The 18,747-nt window shown below is 39.3% G+C and overlaps 1 protein-coding gene and 1 long non-coding RNA gene across 2 annotated transcripts in view; one reads left to right on the top strand and one right to left on the bottom strand.

Annotated features, from left to right (window-relative positions):
• mettl15 (methyltransferase 15, mitochondrial 12S rRNA N4-cytidine) overlaps positions 1-18,747 on the top strand; it is an 81,630-nt gene that overhangs the window by 15,893 nt on the left and 46,990 nt on the right. The gene's annotated exons all lie outside the window — the stretch shown is intronic.
• On the bottom strand, positions 1,044-7,940 carry LOC137084639 (uncharacterized). The gene is made up of 4 exons (XR_010906774.1): positions 7,810-7,940; positions 7,573-7,689; positions 2,421-2,513; positions 1,044-1,577 (listed from the first exon to the last, which is right to left on the bottom strand). It is a non-coding gene; the product is annotated as an uncharacterized lncRNA (long non-coding RNA).

Below are 18,747 nucleotides of genomic sequence, written 5' to 3'. Positions count from 1 at the left end.
GACGTGTCAGCATAGCATTTGAGGGAGTCGCCTGTCATTGCGTCATATCTGCGCTACCCTCGGTTTTATTCTGCAGAAGCGCTTTTCTCTTAGGAGTGTGAACAGCGCCGAGCGAACACACAGAGTAACGTCATAACATCATTTTAAACACACTTAAAGGTGGGGTAAGTCTTATTTAAAAAACGTTTTAGAAAAAGGACACGGGCCGAGTGGAATAACAAACTTGTAGCCAATCAGCAGGTAAGGGGCGTGTCTACTATTGATGGTGAGAAGAGCGCACGCTCTCGCTCTGTGAGTGTGCACGTCATTATTCAAAACACACGAGTCACACATGACGGACATTAACCGACAACTAGCCTAATATATGCTGCTTGACTATGCTCGTGTGTAATGTTCGCTTGTTAGTCCATTTGCGATCGTATTGTGGCTCACTTCAGTGATGATAAAGACCCGTGTAGGGGCGTGTTTGTTTTAGTGATTTGAAATATCAACAACGGTTACCAGATAGCACTTACCCCACCTTTAAATTTATCTAATATGATAAACAGAGCTTCATTACCTCATAATCATGACCGGAAAAGCGTAAATAGTACGCACGCACAGCGACTGTGTCCCGTCATAATAAAAGTCCCAGTGTTCGCGAGACAGGTGTTTGTGTAACAATTGCTCCAGCAGTTGTGCTCAGCTCCACAACACTCGGTCCTGCTCTGCTTCATACTACAGTAGCGTTAATAACCACATCCATCAAAAAGATTTCTGCCCGAGTCCTCTTTTCCACTACGCCTTTGTTTTGGATAGGCGACCTCTAGTGGATGGAAAGTTGCATAGTGCACCTTTAAGACATCAATATGTCGTCACCAGCTGTAGGATTTAATATGGATTTGTACCTATGTGCATGTTTTTTATACTCTCATAGTTCTCATACTCTCATGTTTTACCATTCACATGGATTAATCGACTGACAGACTGCAACGGTTGAAGTTAAAAATCTTTATTTGTGTTCTACTGAAAAACAAAGTCACCTATATCTTGGATGCCCTGGGGGTAAGCAGATAAACATCAAATTTAAATTTTTGGGTGAACTGTTTCTTAAAATATAATTTTCTTTTCATTTAATTGATTTACTTTCATTTTATTGTTCCTCTCTTGCGTGTCAAAAACATTCGTCTTAAAAAATTTTTCCGCACAAGCTGTTGATTTATCTCTTCTTTTAGGTTATCAGATCTTCTTTCAAAGATTACTAAAAAAAAGGCTCTAGCGTAGTGTGAAATGTGCAAACCCTGGAAACTCTGACATACCCTGCTGTTTGGATAGCCACTAACTACATGTAGATACATATCTGTTACACAGTCTGACAAGCATGTACACACCCAAACCAGGCATCTATATGCATTTTTCAGTGAAAAGACTCAAGTTATGTATTATAAGTGAGGGGTGTTTGGGTTACAGCAGAGCATGGGCTCTCATCTGCTTTGGCTGAAATGGAAGCAGTTGAGAGACACCGATAGAAGCTCAAGGGTCAGGTGGGCTGTATGCATTACCCTGTGCAGTGCAGGGTTTCACCTGATGGACCTCACCTGGGGAAAAAGAGACAAGAAAAAAGAAAATGACTTTGGCACAGTCTATCAGGAATTTTCATCTATAAATGCACACAGAACTAAACAATAAATACAATTTCTAAAATGTTTGAAATGAGGGATACACAATTTATAAGTTCCATAGCGATTATTAGATGGTTTTTAGAAATTAATCAGATGGTATTTTATATTTCAACCAATTTCTGCCAATTTTTTAAAAACTCAAATAATTTAATAACACTGCTACGTCATCTTTAGCAGATATCAAAAAAATATACTTTTTCATAATGTACATAATGTTCATAATGTTGTGATACATTTTTTTTATCTTGAATGATATTTTGATTGCACATTATTTTAAGGTGTCCTTGTAACAGTGCAATTATACATTTAAGTATTGAGTAATATTACTTAACTACATGTACTAGAGAGTTGTGGTTAGGATTAGGCTTGTTGTTGGATTAGTTGCATGTAATTGCATATTTTATATTAGCCAGCTAACTAGTGTTTTATTGAGTATAGTTATTACTATAGTAACTACATGAAATGTAACAAGGACTTTTTTTATTTATACAAAATAATAATGCATTGAAATATTGGCCATTTGTCTGTCATTGGCCATGACATGGCAACATTGGCCAGAATATTTTGCCATTAAATTGCCCATTTTGAAGCAGTTTGTCTAGTCTTCAGTTTTGCGCAGGCCACACACATCAGTGTCATAGGTGCTGGTGCTGTGCTTATCTGTTCTCAGGAAACACTTTGTCAGAAAAAGGAACTCCTCAGGTGATTCTGATGATGGATTCTTAACAGTAGAGCCAGTGGAAATTTACTCTGAATTACCTGCACAGGTGGTAAGCTCAGGGGGGAGGGCTTAGAGCGGGTGAAGAAGTCTCTCAGCACATCATGCTTGGGGCCCATTGGGGATATTCTCCACTGTGAATGATGAGTCATATTTCAGCTATTGTAAAGAGCCCGGAAAGTAATGAATGTAAAAGTATGTGTTTCTAATTCTTAAATTATCATTTTTATTAGTATTGAATTTTAAACATTTAAACACCCATCAACAATTCTAAAATCCTGAAGTTCCTGTCAATTGACAAATACTCTGAAAAAAAGGGTTCTTATGGTTAATTCTAGAATCTTAGATTTAGCAAATAATCCTCTCTAGAAATTATTGATGTTAGTGATGCATGTTTATTTGAGTTTGTTTTTGTGTTCTTGAAAGCACCAAAAAAATACATCATTTTCTTTGTGGAGCTTTAAAAGGTTCTTGGAATAAGAGATCAGGCTTAAAAAAGGTTGATTTAAAAAAAAAAAAAAGAGTAGGCCTATAATTCTTTCAATGAATATCAAATTTAAAATGATCCTGTTATCCTGTTATAATTTATCTTTTTGTAATTTTTTTTTTGCGTTGAAATGTAGAGAATATTAAAGGGGTGATGAATTGAGAAATCAGCTTTCCCTTTAGTCTTTGATATATAAAAGGTCATGGTAATATAAGAATTTTCTGTAAGTTTCAGAGCTGAAAACTTTGTTATTCAAATAAAAGCTTTTATAGACACCAGGCCCAGAAAATGAGCCTCTCGAATCAATGACGTATTACAAGGGTAAAACGCTGCCTCTATGTGTACGCTGCTTCTGTAGTCCCATCTATCGTCTCGCGGAGCTAAACTGATCACGTTACCGAGCAATAATCACACAGAAGAAGATAGCAAGATAATCGTTTGTAAACAAAACAAAGGACGACACTGGATTTGCAGACATATTGAGATTAAAACACAATGCTGTTCCTTCTTGGATGCAACATGAATGGTGCAGTACACTTATGTGAGCAAAATGTGTTTTTATATGCAATAGTATTGCATTGTTACAGATCGTATTGATTATGTGTATGTGTACGTGTCTAACAGAGCATACCAGCACGCTGTCACAGGATGGAGAATCCCTTTGTTGGTTTGGACTAATTTGTTGGTTCATTGCAATCCGGCTTCAGACTCCCAGGGCTCGCAAAGCCCAACGTGCCGGGGCTGGAGCTATGTGTTTTTCAGACGGGCTACCAAAACGTAAGCACGTAGGCAGGCCAGTGAATCTTAAATAGTGAAAAAACATTCATTTCTTGATCTCCGTTGTGTATGAAGTGTGTGTGTGGTTCACTCTTATATCCACCGATCGTGCGGGCCAAGTAATAAAAAAAAATAAATCACCGGTGGATGAGAGATAAGTCATTGTGTTTGTTTGATAAATACTTTTTGAGACCCGTCAGAGAATTATTCCGGGAGCCTTCAAAACAATCCCTCCCTCATGTGAAGGGAGCAGAAGCTCATTAAATATGCAAATCTTATCCAATCCTAGCCGTGGGCGTTTACTTCTAAGTCTCCAGTGCTGCACGCCCATCAAAACCCAGCGTTCAGGAGAGAGCCTCAAAACCAGTGTAGAAAATATTAGTTATGATGTTTTAGAATGTAAAAACCATGCGGACGTCATAAGTTGACCTCAGACAACAGTATAAAAAAATTAAAAAGCCAGTTCATAAAACCTTTAAGGAAAACAATTATAATAATGCATCTACTGTATTTTTGGTCCACGTCTATCAGTCAAGCTTGATTTTTGGTCCTTTGTATTAAAAGTTGCTCAATGGTGACTTTTAAGAGGTCTGTTTTGTAAATATTTTCTCCATAGGCATTTCAAAAAGTTTTTCAATAAAGAGTCCTTGAACCAAACCAGCTCTTAGATGAATCACAACATAAAACCTTTCATTCAAAGACAAAAAATATTTGAAAGTCTGAAAAAAGACAAAAGCACTAGACTGCCTTTTATGAGACACTGAAATACTCATCCCAAGAAGCATTACGAATAACGTAATCAAATCAGACATGACTGCAATATAAAAGCGTCATTGACTTTAAGTATAATATTCCATATATATATATAGGTTTATTGGAAGATATCCAAGCATATACACATACTGTTCAAGAATGTAGGGAGACTGACTCGATTACGTCATTCGCAATGATTTATGGAAGTGGGCAGTCACTGTTGAGCTCCTTTGCAGCAATTCCTGTTTCCACAGTAACAGACTTCTTTGATTGGTGGATCTCTCCTTGGGATTATGCGTATTGTAGTTCTTGGGTAAATTGTGAATAATATATATATTTTTTATGAAGACATGCTGCTGACTTGCGTTTTATACAGAAGCACATTGTGCTGTACAATCACAGAGCTCCTGGAAGGTCTGATTAATATGTTATCATTAAAAAGTCAGTGAGAATGGGATTTTTACTTGCTCCATACGGAAACCAGTAGTGGTGAACAAGAGCTCGAACTGAGAGTTGATTGTTCCAGCATGATTTAAGCCCATGTCTTTTACTATAGTTCTTTGTAAGTAGGTTGCATTTGTGCACTCTTCCTGTGCTCTTCCCCATCCAGTGGCCTTTGCTGTATAAAATCCTCTATGAACTGCTAATTCCTCTGTCTTAAAACGCTGTGCCTCAGGCCTCCCTCTATCAGAGGCCTTATACACTGCACAATTCACAACCTCTGTCTCTCTCCACCCATCCACCCATCCATCCTTCCATCCTTAAACCCTTTCTTTCCTTTCAAATGACTTGAACCCCTCATCCCATCCTTCACATCTCTCTGTCTCTCTTTCTCTCACTCACTCACTCTATAATCACTCTTTTGCAAGACTGTCTTCATTTTAACTAGACCTCTCTTTACTGGTCCTAATAGTCACAGATCAGCGCCTCCTTTGTCCACATCTACTGGCATGAAATTCACCTTCAGGATGGATTCCATCTCTCCCTATTTTTCTTTCACTCTCTCTCTCTTACTTTTAAGAGTTACTTCCAGCCGTTTCCCCCTCCCACCGTGAGCGTTTACTCTGAATTTGGTTTCATTAGAGTTTAAATATAGCATGTATTGTTTCTGTCCTATTGCTTGCTGACAATAGTGTTATACTCCCTGCTTCATCCAAGCGAGCAGTGCTCTTTAAATACATGCCCGCCTCTATCGAGGACTGCTGTTGAATAGAGGGTGCTAGATCACATATGACCTTGTTTTTTTGTTTTGCTCTCATTTAGGCATATTAAAGCAGGCCCTCTGGTATCGGCGGATCTTTTCAATCATACCCCAGTTTTGCAGGCTGGACATTAAACCTTATCCACTGAATAGAGAACAAGCCTGTTTAACATGTGGGACAATCAATTTGCTCTGCTTGTAGGACAAGAGATAAGAAACAAGATAAAAACAATGTTAAAGTCCCCATTAAATGGAATTTACCCCTATTTTTTATTGATCTTATATTGTGAATGATTAATCTGCGCATGATTTTTTAAATTTTTTTTACCCTGAGTGTAAATTTCAACTTAAATGCCATCTTGAGCTTCTAGTGAAACCAAAGTATTCTCTCTGGTGATGCATGTCAAACTTCTCCAATCATTTAGTCCACTTAAACCATGCACCTTTCTTGCAATTGACTGCAAGCTCGCCTTTAGATCTGCCACCATCCAATCAACAACCGATCTACAAGTCTCCGGTCTACATTTTATTTTTATAATCCTATTCAAAAGTACGTAAATATACAAAAGAAACGGTTTGCTGCTATTTCTGTTACATTGCAACGCAGTCTTTCTGCAGTGGTGATACTGTTAGTACAGTGCTGATATCAAATGATAATACCATGGTATATTATATACTATGGTACTTATTGATTAGTGTTACATAAATACTAATTGTTCTACCAGTAAATACCATGGTAAATGAATTTCAGTATCATAGTATCTCCATCTTAGACTTGGTAAACCCAGCCTGATCTGCCGGCGATTTGAGTTCGCCCTGCAACTCAGTCTGGATGTCTGTACATTAATTTCTACTGCTTCTGTTACCCTTTTGAGGTAACCAATCACAGACTGGCTTATCCACCTGGGGCGCTATTTGTGGGTTTAACACGATGGCGGATAGAGAAGCGATGGGTCGTTGCCCGTTGATGCCTCTTGTGGTCTAATTGGTTGATTTGTTGAACAATCCAATTGTCATTTGAATTATGCTTGTTGCTCACGCCTCTTGTGCAGTTTAAAATACAGAGCAGACTCCCCAGACCAATGTTCAATCTTAAAGGTCCCGTTCTTCGCGATTCCATCGTTCAAACTTTAGTTAGTGTGTAATGTTGCTGTTAGAGCATAAATAATACCTGTAAAATTATAAAGCTCAAAGTTCAATGCCAAGTGAGATATTTTATTTAACAAAAGTTCCCTTTCAAAGCCTTTCAAAACTACAGCAGGAAGTGCAGGGATGTAATGACGTCACTAGAACCGTTTGTTGACTAACCCTCCGCCCACAAGAACACGCAAAATAGGGGGTGTGGTTTTGTTGCTTTCCCACGTGGAGAAGAGCGCGCATTCAGCGCTTGCATCTCCCCGTTATGGTAAAAGGCGGGACCTTTCCGGGCAAAGTGCGCTAAGCTGCTGTACAATCACAACACGGGAAGCGCTGGCCCAATCAGAACTTGTTACGTTTCTGAAGGAGGGACTTCATAGAACAAGGAAATCATCAGACCGTTTTTAGGACAGAGGAAACAGCGCTGTACAGATAAGTAAATTGTGTGAAAAATACTGTGTTTTTTTACACGCGAAACATGAATTGCACACTGTGAACATAATCAAAGCTTCGAAAACAAGCGAAGAACGGGACCTTTAAATTGAGCTTGGTCTGGTGATAGCCAGGCAATCTCCATCTGATACTATTACTGCATCGTGGCACTGCAACATTATTATTTTGTAAGTGTATCCTGTTTCCATACTGTTATTTACAGCGTATTTAAAAAAGAAAAATACCATGATTCATTATTCAGAAAACGTTTTAAAATCATAGATTTTTTTGTAAGTTGCATGTCACTTTCCTTAGCTTTTCACACATGCAGATCCCTAACAATCGCGTCCAACTGCTAGACGTTTTTATGGTTACACCATTGACGCAGGAAACAGTGATCGCTCACCACAGATACTGCACCATCCTCTTTCATCTCTGATGAAAACAATGATGAATGATGTAGTTGGCCTGCCATGCTTATTAATAAGCATTTTGATGAAACCCAGGTAGTGCTTCCTAGTTCCTGCGGAGAGAGAAAGAACAGAGAGAGGGAGAAAGAAAGGAGAGAGGAGTTATAGTTTCTCAGATGGGTGTGTGAGTCATAGAGGCACACAGGCGCTGCCTCTCTCCAGCTTTCCCTCACCTTCAGTATCAAAACATCTCATTATCAGCTGTCATTCACTATACTGCCAGAGTCAGAACTTCACCGTCGCTGTATCCTTTCTCCAACATTTCATTATTGCCAATGCCGCACGCAGTGATACTCAATAATTTAAAATGGTCGGTGTGGGTATGTGTGTGTACAGTGTACGTCACCAAGGGCTCCACAATTGACCTGTTCTGCACATATTGTATTTGTCGTGATGCATGCTGTGTTTGAACATACTGTTCAGATTGTGTCTGCTGGCTTTGTATTCATTACATTTTGTCCCCTCAGTCCATTTTTTTTCACCCCTAGTGACTGAGTAGCGAGAGAAAACATCTGAAAAAACCTGAGGAAGACAGTGGCTCTAGCATTCTCCTTTTCAAATATGTTAAGCTTTTTGAAGACTTGCTTGGATGGCAAAAGATGCTAACATGCTAAATTTCACCTGAGGAAGACAGCGATTCTTCTCCATTCAGACAAATGCTAAGCTTCTTTGAAGTCTTGTTTGGGCTAAATTTAGCATGTTAGCATATATTATTGTCTGAGGAACTCTTTGGCTTTGTGCTGTTTGGACTATGTTAACATGCTAAATTGTATTGCATATACTTTATGTAGAGCCATTTTGTCGTGGCGTCAAATTGTAGACATACCTGGAGAACTAATTCAACATGGGCTCCTTCTGGAATTTCCTTCAATTCGTTTTTTCTGTTGATGAATAAAATAACACCTGTGGTAGAAATGACCTGAAGATACTAGATAGGGAAACATAATATCTCTAATATTGGTCGATACTGGATATTTAATTGTACATGCTCATTTCCTCTACTTTTACTTATAGATTAACTTTGCCATTATCTAACACTCACTTAAAGTGCCCCTATTATGCTTTTTTGGATATTACTTTTCATGTAGGGTTTTTTATAGCTTTCTGGGAATGTAAAGGATCTACAAACTTTCAGTGATCAAAGTGCAGGACAAATAGAGTTGTTTCCTAAAAGAAAGAACTGATACTGAACTGCCTGAAACGAGTCGTCAGTAATTCCACTCTTTTTTCAGCTTGAACCTATGTTGGTTTGTAACAAATTACAACATCTACTTTGACCTGCCCTCAAACACTGTAGTTGTAGCTGATGCCTGTAAGAGGTTGTAGTGTTGTGGACGAGCGAGAGATATGGGAGGAGCGAGCGAGACCGGGGACGTGATTGCGAAAGAGCACCGGTCTCGAGTCCTCTCATGATGGAGGCATATAAGGAGAGCGGCACACCAGTAAAGGACGAGAGACTGGACCTTACGTTGAGTTTTGTTTATGTTTTATTATGTGTGTGCAGGCAGTCGTCCGTGAGGGGCTGCCCGCATTACTTTTGTTTTGTTTGTTTATTTTGAATTAAAGTTGTTGAATGTTTGCCGGTTCCCACCTCCTTCCATCCCATCTAAGAACTTTGTTACAGAGGTTAATTCTTTTTCTTTTCTTTTTTCGTGAAGATACAATTTTATGGGCTGCAAAAGCAAGTCCACTTTACATGTACTTCCAAAGGATGAGGACTCGCGTTCGAATTGATACATTAAAACCAATGGCATCTTTACTGTTGATGATCACTGTTCAAGTGCTGAGGAAGCCTCCTGAGCTGAAATGCTGATATGGTAATGGAATTTTTGTTTATGACATGCGCTGTGTTTTCTGATCTTGATAATACTGTTAAAGGGTTACTTCAGCAATTTAGCGTATGGCTTTGTAACAGTAGAATTATGCATTTTTATTTCTGGGAAAAATCCTCCGATGACGCAAATATCGCAAATAATATTTGGCCAGAGGCTAAAGACTACAGCCAGTAGAATAAGATATTTCCACGTTTTCAACCCGCGCATGGGGGTTGAAACTCTCACAGCGCTCGGCTCGGGCATTCATGTAAACGGATCGGTGTGGAGCAAAGTAAGTATTTTAACTTTTTAAATGAATTCCTATTAAAGTTAAGCTTCCAAAGGAATGATCTGAAAACACGCCAGACTGAAAATGCGCCGTGATTTTATGCCGCCACTGCGATTACCTCAGGTCTGGTCAGCTCTTCGCTCTCGTTAATGAATGTAATCTGACTCCTGCTGCGTTTGTGCCGTGACTCACACTTTATTGAACAGACACATTCAGTTTTTAAGAAGCAAGTGGATTTTGGGAGTTGTTATCTTTCATCCACATGAGCCAAAAATACAATTTCTGTCTTTTCTCAATCTAGAAGGCACCAAATTCAAAAATAATTTCACATTAACATAAATGGCCCAGTTTAAATACACATTCATCTTCCCAGCGCTGAAGTACCAATTTAAATCTAATCTCAAAATTTGTATTTTTGGTGATGGTTTAATTCACTAATTGTAAATTTTAGGCACAATGGTATAACATTTTAATATGTCCATTTATTAAATTATCGATTTAAATGATCAAAATTAATATTCAGGCTTTGGTGTAATTTATGTCGAAAACATCCACATGTTTACAAGTAAGGTTTACCATGCACCTCATAAAGCGGAAGTATTCATCATCAGATGATGTGTAGGTTCCATAAACATATTTTATTTTCTCCCCTTTTTTAATGTAAGTAGTATTTTTATGAAGTTAGCACTTAAGGACCAGAAAATGTTTTAGAATTTTTATATGACCCTGGACCACAAAACCAGTTGCATAAGCCACATGGGTATATTTGTGGCAATGGCCAACAATACACTGTGTGGGTCAAAATTATAGATTTTTCTTTTATGCCAAAAATCATTAGGATATTAAGTAAAGATAATGTTACATGAAGATATTTTGTAGATTTCCTTAAATACAGTTGCAAGAAATAGTATGTGAATTGCTTTTAGAATCTGTGAAAATGGGAATAATTTTAACTAAATAAGAGGGATCATTAAAAATGCATGGTATTTTTTATTAAATGCTGCCCTGAATAAGATATTTTCTATAAAACATGTTTACATATAGTCCACAATACAAAAAAAATCCTGAATTTATAAAAATGACCCCATTCAAAAGTTTATGTACCATTGATTCTCAGTAGTGTGTCGTTCCCTGGATGAGCCCCAGCTGTTTTGTTTTGTTTTGTTTTGTGATGGTTGTTCATGAATCCCTTGTTTGTCCTGAGCAGTTCAACTTCAGTGTTCTTCAGAAAAAATCCTATAGGTCCTGCACATTCTTTAGAGGACAATTGAGGGACTCAAACACAAGTATTAAAAAAGGTTCAAACATTCACTGATGCTCCAAAAGGAAACACATTGCATTAAAAGCCCGGGGGGGTGAAAACCTATTGAATTTGAAGATCATTTGAAGTCTTCCGGGAAACATGTAATTATCTTCTGTTGCTTTTGAAGGGCAGTACTGAATGAGAAAAAAAGATATTTAAACAAAATAATTTTTTTGGACATCTTCATCTTATTCAAAAGGTTTTATCTGCTCTTAATGTATCAGTGAATGTTTGAAGTTTTTTTTTTTTTTTTTTTTTTTTTTTAAAGTTGTATTTGAGTCCCTCAGTTGTCCTCAGTGTGAAAAGATGGATCTCATACAGTCACTACTGGAGAGGGTTCAAATATGCAAAAAATGCTGGAAACCTAAAGAGTTTGCTGGACCTGAAGAATTATGAAGAACATTGGGCAGTTTAACTGCTCAGGACAAACAAGGGACTCATGAACAACCATAACAAAACAAAAAAATCATCCAGGTAAGGACACACAGTACTGAGAATCAATGGTATACATTTTGAATGGGTCATTTTTTTTTTTATAAATTCAGCAATTTTTTGTCTTGTGGACTATATTTAATTTATTTTTTATGTAAAATATCTTATCCAGGACAGTACAAAATAAAAAATAATGCATTTTCTATGGTCTCTCTCATTTAGTTAAAATTATTCACATTTTCACAGATTCTGCAAGTGCTTTATAATATACACTAAGGACTTTATTTGAACATCTTTAAAGCTGCCCTAAAATGAGTTGAAACAAAATGTTAAATTGTTCTCTGATATCTACATAGACGGTGTGTGGCTTATTTAAGGGCAAAATTGTCCAGATATAGTTTTACAGGTCCATTTACAACCCTAGATATTGTCCCTAGGATGTAATGTTCTGTTTTTGCCTTATTTGCGGACAGTCCTGACAGAACACAGACCGACTGAATGACACTTTAAGCAGAACATCTCAAATGGAAATTGCTAAAATGCAGCCAGCTATGGGTGCCAGATTGTACGTTTAGGTAAAAAGCATTCTTTAGAAATGTTGGCCCATATTGATAGGATAGCATCTTGCAGTTGATGGAGATTTGTGGGATGCACATCCAGGACACGAAGCTGCCGTTTCACCACATCCCAAAGATGCTCTATTGGGTTGAGATCTGGTGACTGTGGGGGCCATTTTAGTACAGTGAACAATGTTTACTGTAGTACTGTACTGTTTAGTACTGTTTTTGCCTTATATGTTCTCATTCTGTAAACGCGAAATTGTGACTCTACCTGATATCTGAATGTCTCAACAGAAATCGAGACTCATCAGACCAGGCAACATTTTTTTAGTCTTCAAAGCTTGTGCAAATGGTAGCCTCTATTTCCTATTTTTAGTGGAGATGAGTGGTACCAGGTGGGTTCTTCTGCTGTTGTAGCCCATCCGCCTCAGTGTTGTGCATTTTGTGGCTTCACAAATGCTTTGCTGCATACCTCGGTTATAACGAGTTGTTATTTCAGTCAAAGTTGCTCTTCTATCAGAATCAGTCGGCCCATTCTCCTCTGACCTCTAGTATCAACAAGGCATTTTCAACCACAGGACTGCCACATACTGGATGTTTTACCCTTTTCACACCATTCTTTGTAAACCATAGAATTTTTTGTGCGTGAAAATCACAGTAACTGAGCAGATTGTGAAATACTCAGGTTATTGGTGGTTATTGGTGCCCGATTATTGGCATGGTTATTGGTGCCCGACTGGCACCCAATAACCATGCCACGCTCAAGATTGCTTAAATCACATTTCTTTCCCATTCTGACATTCAGTTTGGAGTTCAGGAGATTGTCTTGACCAGGACCACACCCCTAAATGCATTGAAGCAACTGCAATGTGATTGGTTGATTAGATAATTGCATTAATGAGAAACTGAACAGGTGTTCCTTATAGTCCTTTAGGTGAGTGTATGTAACGTGTATTTTTTGAAATTCTGTTTTTGCCATGAAGATAGCCACAGATGATGACATGGCCTTAAATAAAACTATGCTGATACTAATACTCATTGATAATGAGTACTAATGCTAATGAATACTAATCCGACACGTCCATTATAAAAAACAAATCTTTGAGTTCAGAGTTTTTAGAATTTTGGACTGTACAACCTGAACAGAGTTGTTATGGCACACATTTTAATCAAGCACATGAGGAGAACTGCTCATGATTTCAAGGGAAAATGTTGGCTAGGAAAAATGTTATAAGGGTACATGAAGGTTAATTAATAAAGACCCTGCCACACACCCCAACAGTGACATTCTCTGAGGAGCTTTCTCTCCCAGACACAAGCAAGGATTTCACTCCCTGTCTTGTGCATAACGAAAGCCTGTCAGCGGAGAAAGTTTTGCAGGACTTTTCAGAGTTAGGGGTGGGTGGAGAGACAGGAGCTGCATGTGCCATAGCTAACACCCTGTGACGTTTGCGGGGGCGTCCATCCAGACATAAATCCCTTCCTTGGGCTATCCATCACCTATCTTTATCCTCCTCCAGCTCTCTTGCCTGCAGGATAGAGGGGATCCTCCATCAGATCTTCCCTCCCCAAACTCTGCTTAGTCAATGGGCCAGAGCCCACAATCTGTCACCACATGACTGACTGCTGGCCTATTAAAGTCTTTACCACCCGACAAGGCAGTTAACCAGATGCGAAAGTGTGGCAGGAATCAATAGAGCTAATTTTTCAAAAGTTATCTCTGTTATCGCCTGTCTCGCACTTTTCTCGCTCTCACAGCACACCGACGTGAGTGAAGGCTCTTGGCCTTTTCTAGGCCTCGGTGACTCGAGATAAATCTATTATCAATGCCAGTCAGACAGGAGTACGAAAGGTAGATTTTGGAGAAGTACAAACCTTCCTACCTCATAACTCAATATCTCACGTGTAAAGACCTTTTGCTCTAAATTGGCTTCAAAGATAAATAAACAATGATATCTGCGCCCGCTTCGTGGTTTGATTACAGAACAGAAATTTAAGAGTTGTATGTTTTTTCCTCTTTCCCCCTTCTTCCGACCCAGGAGGTGCTAGAATATTCACATCCTTGTAACACAGGCAAAGCTTCTGAATAAGACATGCTAGCTAATGCTGAGGGTAATGTGTTAAACACCTCCCCGAGGGAGGGAGATGGCTTTAGTTTGTTTTCCTCTTTATCCATTTTTTATCATCACTGATGATTTGGGCTGTTCAAATGGAATTTGAACAGAACCAACTTTTTAAATTATTATAGGATTTAAGCTCGGCATGAAGACTAATTCAAGGCTAAAGCAGGTATGAACTAGCAGGAAAAAAAGCTGAACAATGGCCAAGTTTTTTGAGAGAGTAAGGATTAAAATAGTTTAAGAAAACGTGGCACACAAGAAGCTGTTACCATATCACCGCAGACCTCCAATGAACACATGTCCCTGTCGCCTCATAAAAAGTTCATGAGCTGGGGGGCAGAGCTGGTGGCATGGGGGCGGGGAGGCTGTCGGTCTCTGTGTGATAGGACATTGACAGTGTGCTTGGGAGCAAATGAGCACACTACACAGCCATACAGTACAGAAACATCCATACTAAAACATCCACTGACAGCAGCATACATTACTGCAGACTCACCTGGGGGTGGTCCATGGGACAGGCAACAGATCTCCGAACAACTTTAACAACTCGGGTTAGTTTCTCTAGCCGCGGTAGCCTTAGGCTTTTCCTCTGTCATCCCTCAGCGAGGTAGATATAGTCACCTAAACTGCCCACATGCACTCAGTCAAGCCAATGTCAACACCAATCTCTAAAGCCATCATTCAAGGTGGTGGTGAGACACTGCAAACATCGATCTCGCTTCTCAGGCTTTACGGTGGCACGTGAAAGTGTTGTCTTGACTCTTCGCTGGATAAGGCCTTCCTGTAAGGACTTCAATAGCCAAGGAATGTTGTGTGTTTTTTGTCGCTCTTTACTATTTATTCAGACTAACAATAGACAAATGTGCTCAACAAACAACAGAGGCAGTTAAAAACAGCCTTGGCACAAAGCGCTCTGTCTGTGTGAGTTCAGACTAATCCGCTACACAACGTGGTTAAGGAGGCAGGAGCTGCATCTTTGAGCAGAATGAAAAAAAACTTTCCACTGTTATCCCTCTCCTCCTCCTCCTATCCATTTGTAGACTCGTGGAAGCATGTCAGGTTGGTTCATCTTGGACGCTATACAAACAAGCAGTATAGCGCAAGAGAACACATGCATCTTGGCGGTCTACATCAATGGGTACAATAAACTACACAATTCCTCTTGACAGAGTAATTGCCAGAAGCTTTTCCTGTCCTTTGGCAGGCACCTCATTGGTTGTTTAGCCCCTTTCTCTTTTTCTCTTTGGCCCAGAATCCTTGTGGTGTAGTATTTGGCAGGAGTCCAGTGGCGCTCTCCAGCATTAAGTGTTTCTGGGTCAATCTTTTGTTTCTCAAGAACATCGTTGAGATTGTGAGCATTCACCTGGTCTATGTCCATCACTCAAATTCCTTCCAGCTTGCCAAGTATGTTACTGGAAGCCATGTTGGACCATGTTTTGACATGCATTCTCATAGCTTAGTCCAACATAAACACAACAAAAGTAATTGTTAACATTAAATGGATAGGGGGGAAAATAACGGGGATTCCACATCACGAATGTCTGTCTCGATTGTTTTAGGTGACATTCTGTGAAAATTACAACGTCTGTTTTGTAAATATGAGATGAAGGTTTCATAGTTCGAATTTAGGGATGCAGAATTTTGAATTTTAGAAATAAGCTATTTCCTGTGGATGCGATTGCAATAATACATTTGGTCACACTTTATATTTATATTATATTGGTAATATGTACTTACTTCAATTAATAACTATAAAGTTATGTTCATATTGTATTGCAAAACCTTTTTGCTGCTATTGAAGTGGGATATAGGTAAGATTAGTGACAGGTTTGGTGGCATGGATAGGTTTTAGGGGTTGGATAAGGTGTTAGGTCTACAGTGTAATGTAATTACAGAAATTAATTACAGATTGAATTATATTTTAAAATGCAAGTACAATGTAAAACATGTATGTAATAAGTGCAGTCACTTTTTCATAAAAAATGTGTTTTACTGGTTGAAACTCTTTACAATCTGATCAGTAATAGAAGTGGTCTAAATATAAAACAGTATACATATACGAAATTTCAGGATACATTTCTTTCATCCGTTTCACTCATGAACCGTTCTGAAACGTAAAGTATAGAGACGAGTTGGCCATTGCCATCTTGCCAGCACATCATCACGTCACGCCCGGATAACAGAAAATGGGCAAAGAGGCGAAATATGGGCGGAGCTTAGGTGGCACATTGACTAACAGACAGTGGATAAATGGCAACCCACCTGTCACTCAAAGTAACCACACCCTTAATTATGCAGAACTTTAAGGCTTTATATAAGGTAAATTAATTAGTTATAAAAAAAATCACCCCATCACTATTGTCATGAAGGGCAAAATTAGCTGTATAGACCAGAACCACAATTTGTGCCAGGCTGTAAACATGGTTTTCTCTGTTGTAAAGTTGGGAATTTTAACATGGGGCTCAATGAGATTCTGCTCCCTTCTGGAGCCTGGCCCTAGTGGCCAGTCGATGATTTGCAAGTTTAAGTTACTTCCGCATTGGCTTAAACAGAAACTGGGGGTCTGCCGCTTGCTCTCAACCTATGCTTGCACAGACATCACACGTCATAAGCGTGTTTGCTGCAGAGTTATAGACACACAATCACATAGCTCCGCAAACAAACAGCCGCCACCTTTTACAGTTCCTCCTGAACCAAAACAACAAGGTCACGCTGCTTTTATGCCATAGCTCCCGTAATTTAGAGATATGAAACCCATGACGTTCTATTCGAAGCTGCCCACGTGCTCTGACATGGAATTATGCGTTTCTGTGGCAACACTATTAGGGACAAAATTAATCTGCAGCAATCAGGTGGTACATGTTAGAGTTCTTAGTTGTTTACGTTCATTATGTTCATGGCGCTTTACAGACTCTGATCTGGCTGTCTGCATTCATGTGTTTTGGAGGGTGCATGTCTTTGGAGAGTGCTCTGAAGGGAGGGTGGGATCTTACACTTTCAATGCGAGCTTGATATTGCTAGCCTTTGTTTTTTGAGTTATGTTTGATTTATTTAGACAAAATAAATGAATAGTCCATACTGGACAGAATTGTAATTGGTGCATCCCTGTTGAATTCCTAGAGTCAAAATCAATACCCTGCCAAACTATGCAAATCAAAGCAAAGTAATACTTTGCAATGTAAACAGCAATTAAGTGTGCATATCTGTGCTTCAAACTGTTCTGTTTTATTTGTAACATCCCACACTGTGTGCTCACAGCCACATTTGCTATGCTAGACACAGCTATACAACACTGAGGTGCACAAATACAGTCATTACATTGCAGGATTTTGTCAGCGGGCGTCAATCATCCAGCTAGTTATGCAAATTAGTGACAAGGGGGGTAATTATAGAGGAAACTCCCTTTTCCCAACAGAGTTTGACAGCCTGGAGGCCTGGAGGCCTGGATGTGGATGCATGTGCTTTTTTTCAATCTCAAGCCTAGTCCGATCAATGAACTAATCTCTGATTGAAGTGTGAGATTATGCTGATGAAAGTGTGCAGTGAGAATGACTTGTTATGGACAGAGAGGTCATTGTAGTTTTGATACTAGTCATGTTCAGAGACGGCATAGAGCCGACCTGTTGCTTGAGAGTAAGTGGCACTAGTTCTTTTTTTTTTTGTGGTCCACAAAATTGTATTGTACCACAAACTTGCGAGTGGGGTGCCCGACAGATACACGCGCTCCATTAGAGCACCTACAAATTACATGTAAACTGAATCTTGCGTCGAGCTTGAACACAGAATGGAAAAAAAAGTAACAAGCCAACACCCCCCAACACCCCCCCATCTCCCTTGCACCATGGCAACCACATGATGAGGAAAAGCGATCCTGTTCTGGTCGGTCTCTCTCCTTAATGGTGCGTCTGTTGGTGTAAGGAGATATTTCCAAAACTTCCCCTGGTTGACATTTTAGATCCCCTGCTGTAACTGAACTGGGCATGGGAGACACAGGTAGAATTTGTACCATCTCTCAGGTTGCTGGCCTTCTTCACTTATTGCAGCAAGCAATTGAGAGACAGGTCTATTGACTCATCTATCTGTCTCTAGTCCTTCTCTGTGTTTGCCGGTGCTGTATGCCAAGGCGGGAAGAGGTACTCGACTGCCACTGTTTACAAATACATGTGGGTCATCTGTTCTTAGCCACGGCTTTGTCTTGTTGGTGCGTGCGCCTTGCGTTTTTTTACGCAACCGTTAGTTTGGCAGGCCGTGACAGATAAACTTGACTGGAAACTCTTTTGTCTGGCGGCAGTGACCCTCCTCCGTGTACTTTGAAATTCAGAGTAACTCCTTACTCTCCTGTTCCCTCTGCTGGCGAAGGCAGAAAATGCAGCTAGGAAGGCCCTATTTATCCCTTAGCACACAAAACTACTTTGCAAAACTTGTGCTTTTCCATTGATAGGTTTCTATTCTCTCATTTATTTTCTCATTCATTGCTGTCATTATGTACAGACCCCTTTCTACGTCCCTGACCTGTGATGCGTTATTGAAAGAGGCAATATGGATTTCTTCTCTTTGTGAAAGACCACTGAGCCTGTTGTTGCCATACGTCTC

Source organism: Pseudorasbora parva, chromosome 1 (assembly GCF_024679245.1).
Source record: "Pseudorasbora parva isolate DD20220531a chromosome 1, ASM2467924v1, whole genome shotgun sequence".
In the NCBI taxonomy this organism is placed as follows: domain Eukaryota; kingdom Metazoa; phylum Chordata; class Actinopteri; order Cypriniformes; family Gobionidae; genus Pseudorasbora; species Pseudorasbora parva.
This window is presented reverse-complemented; position numbering and strand designations above follow the sequence as displayed.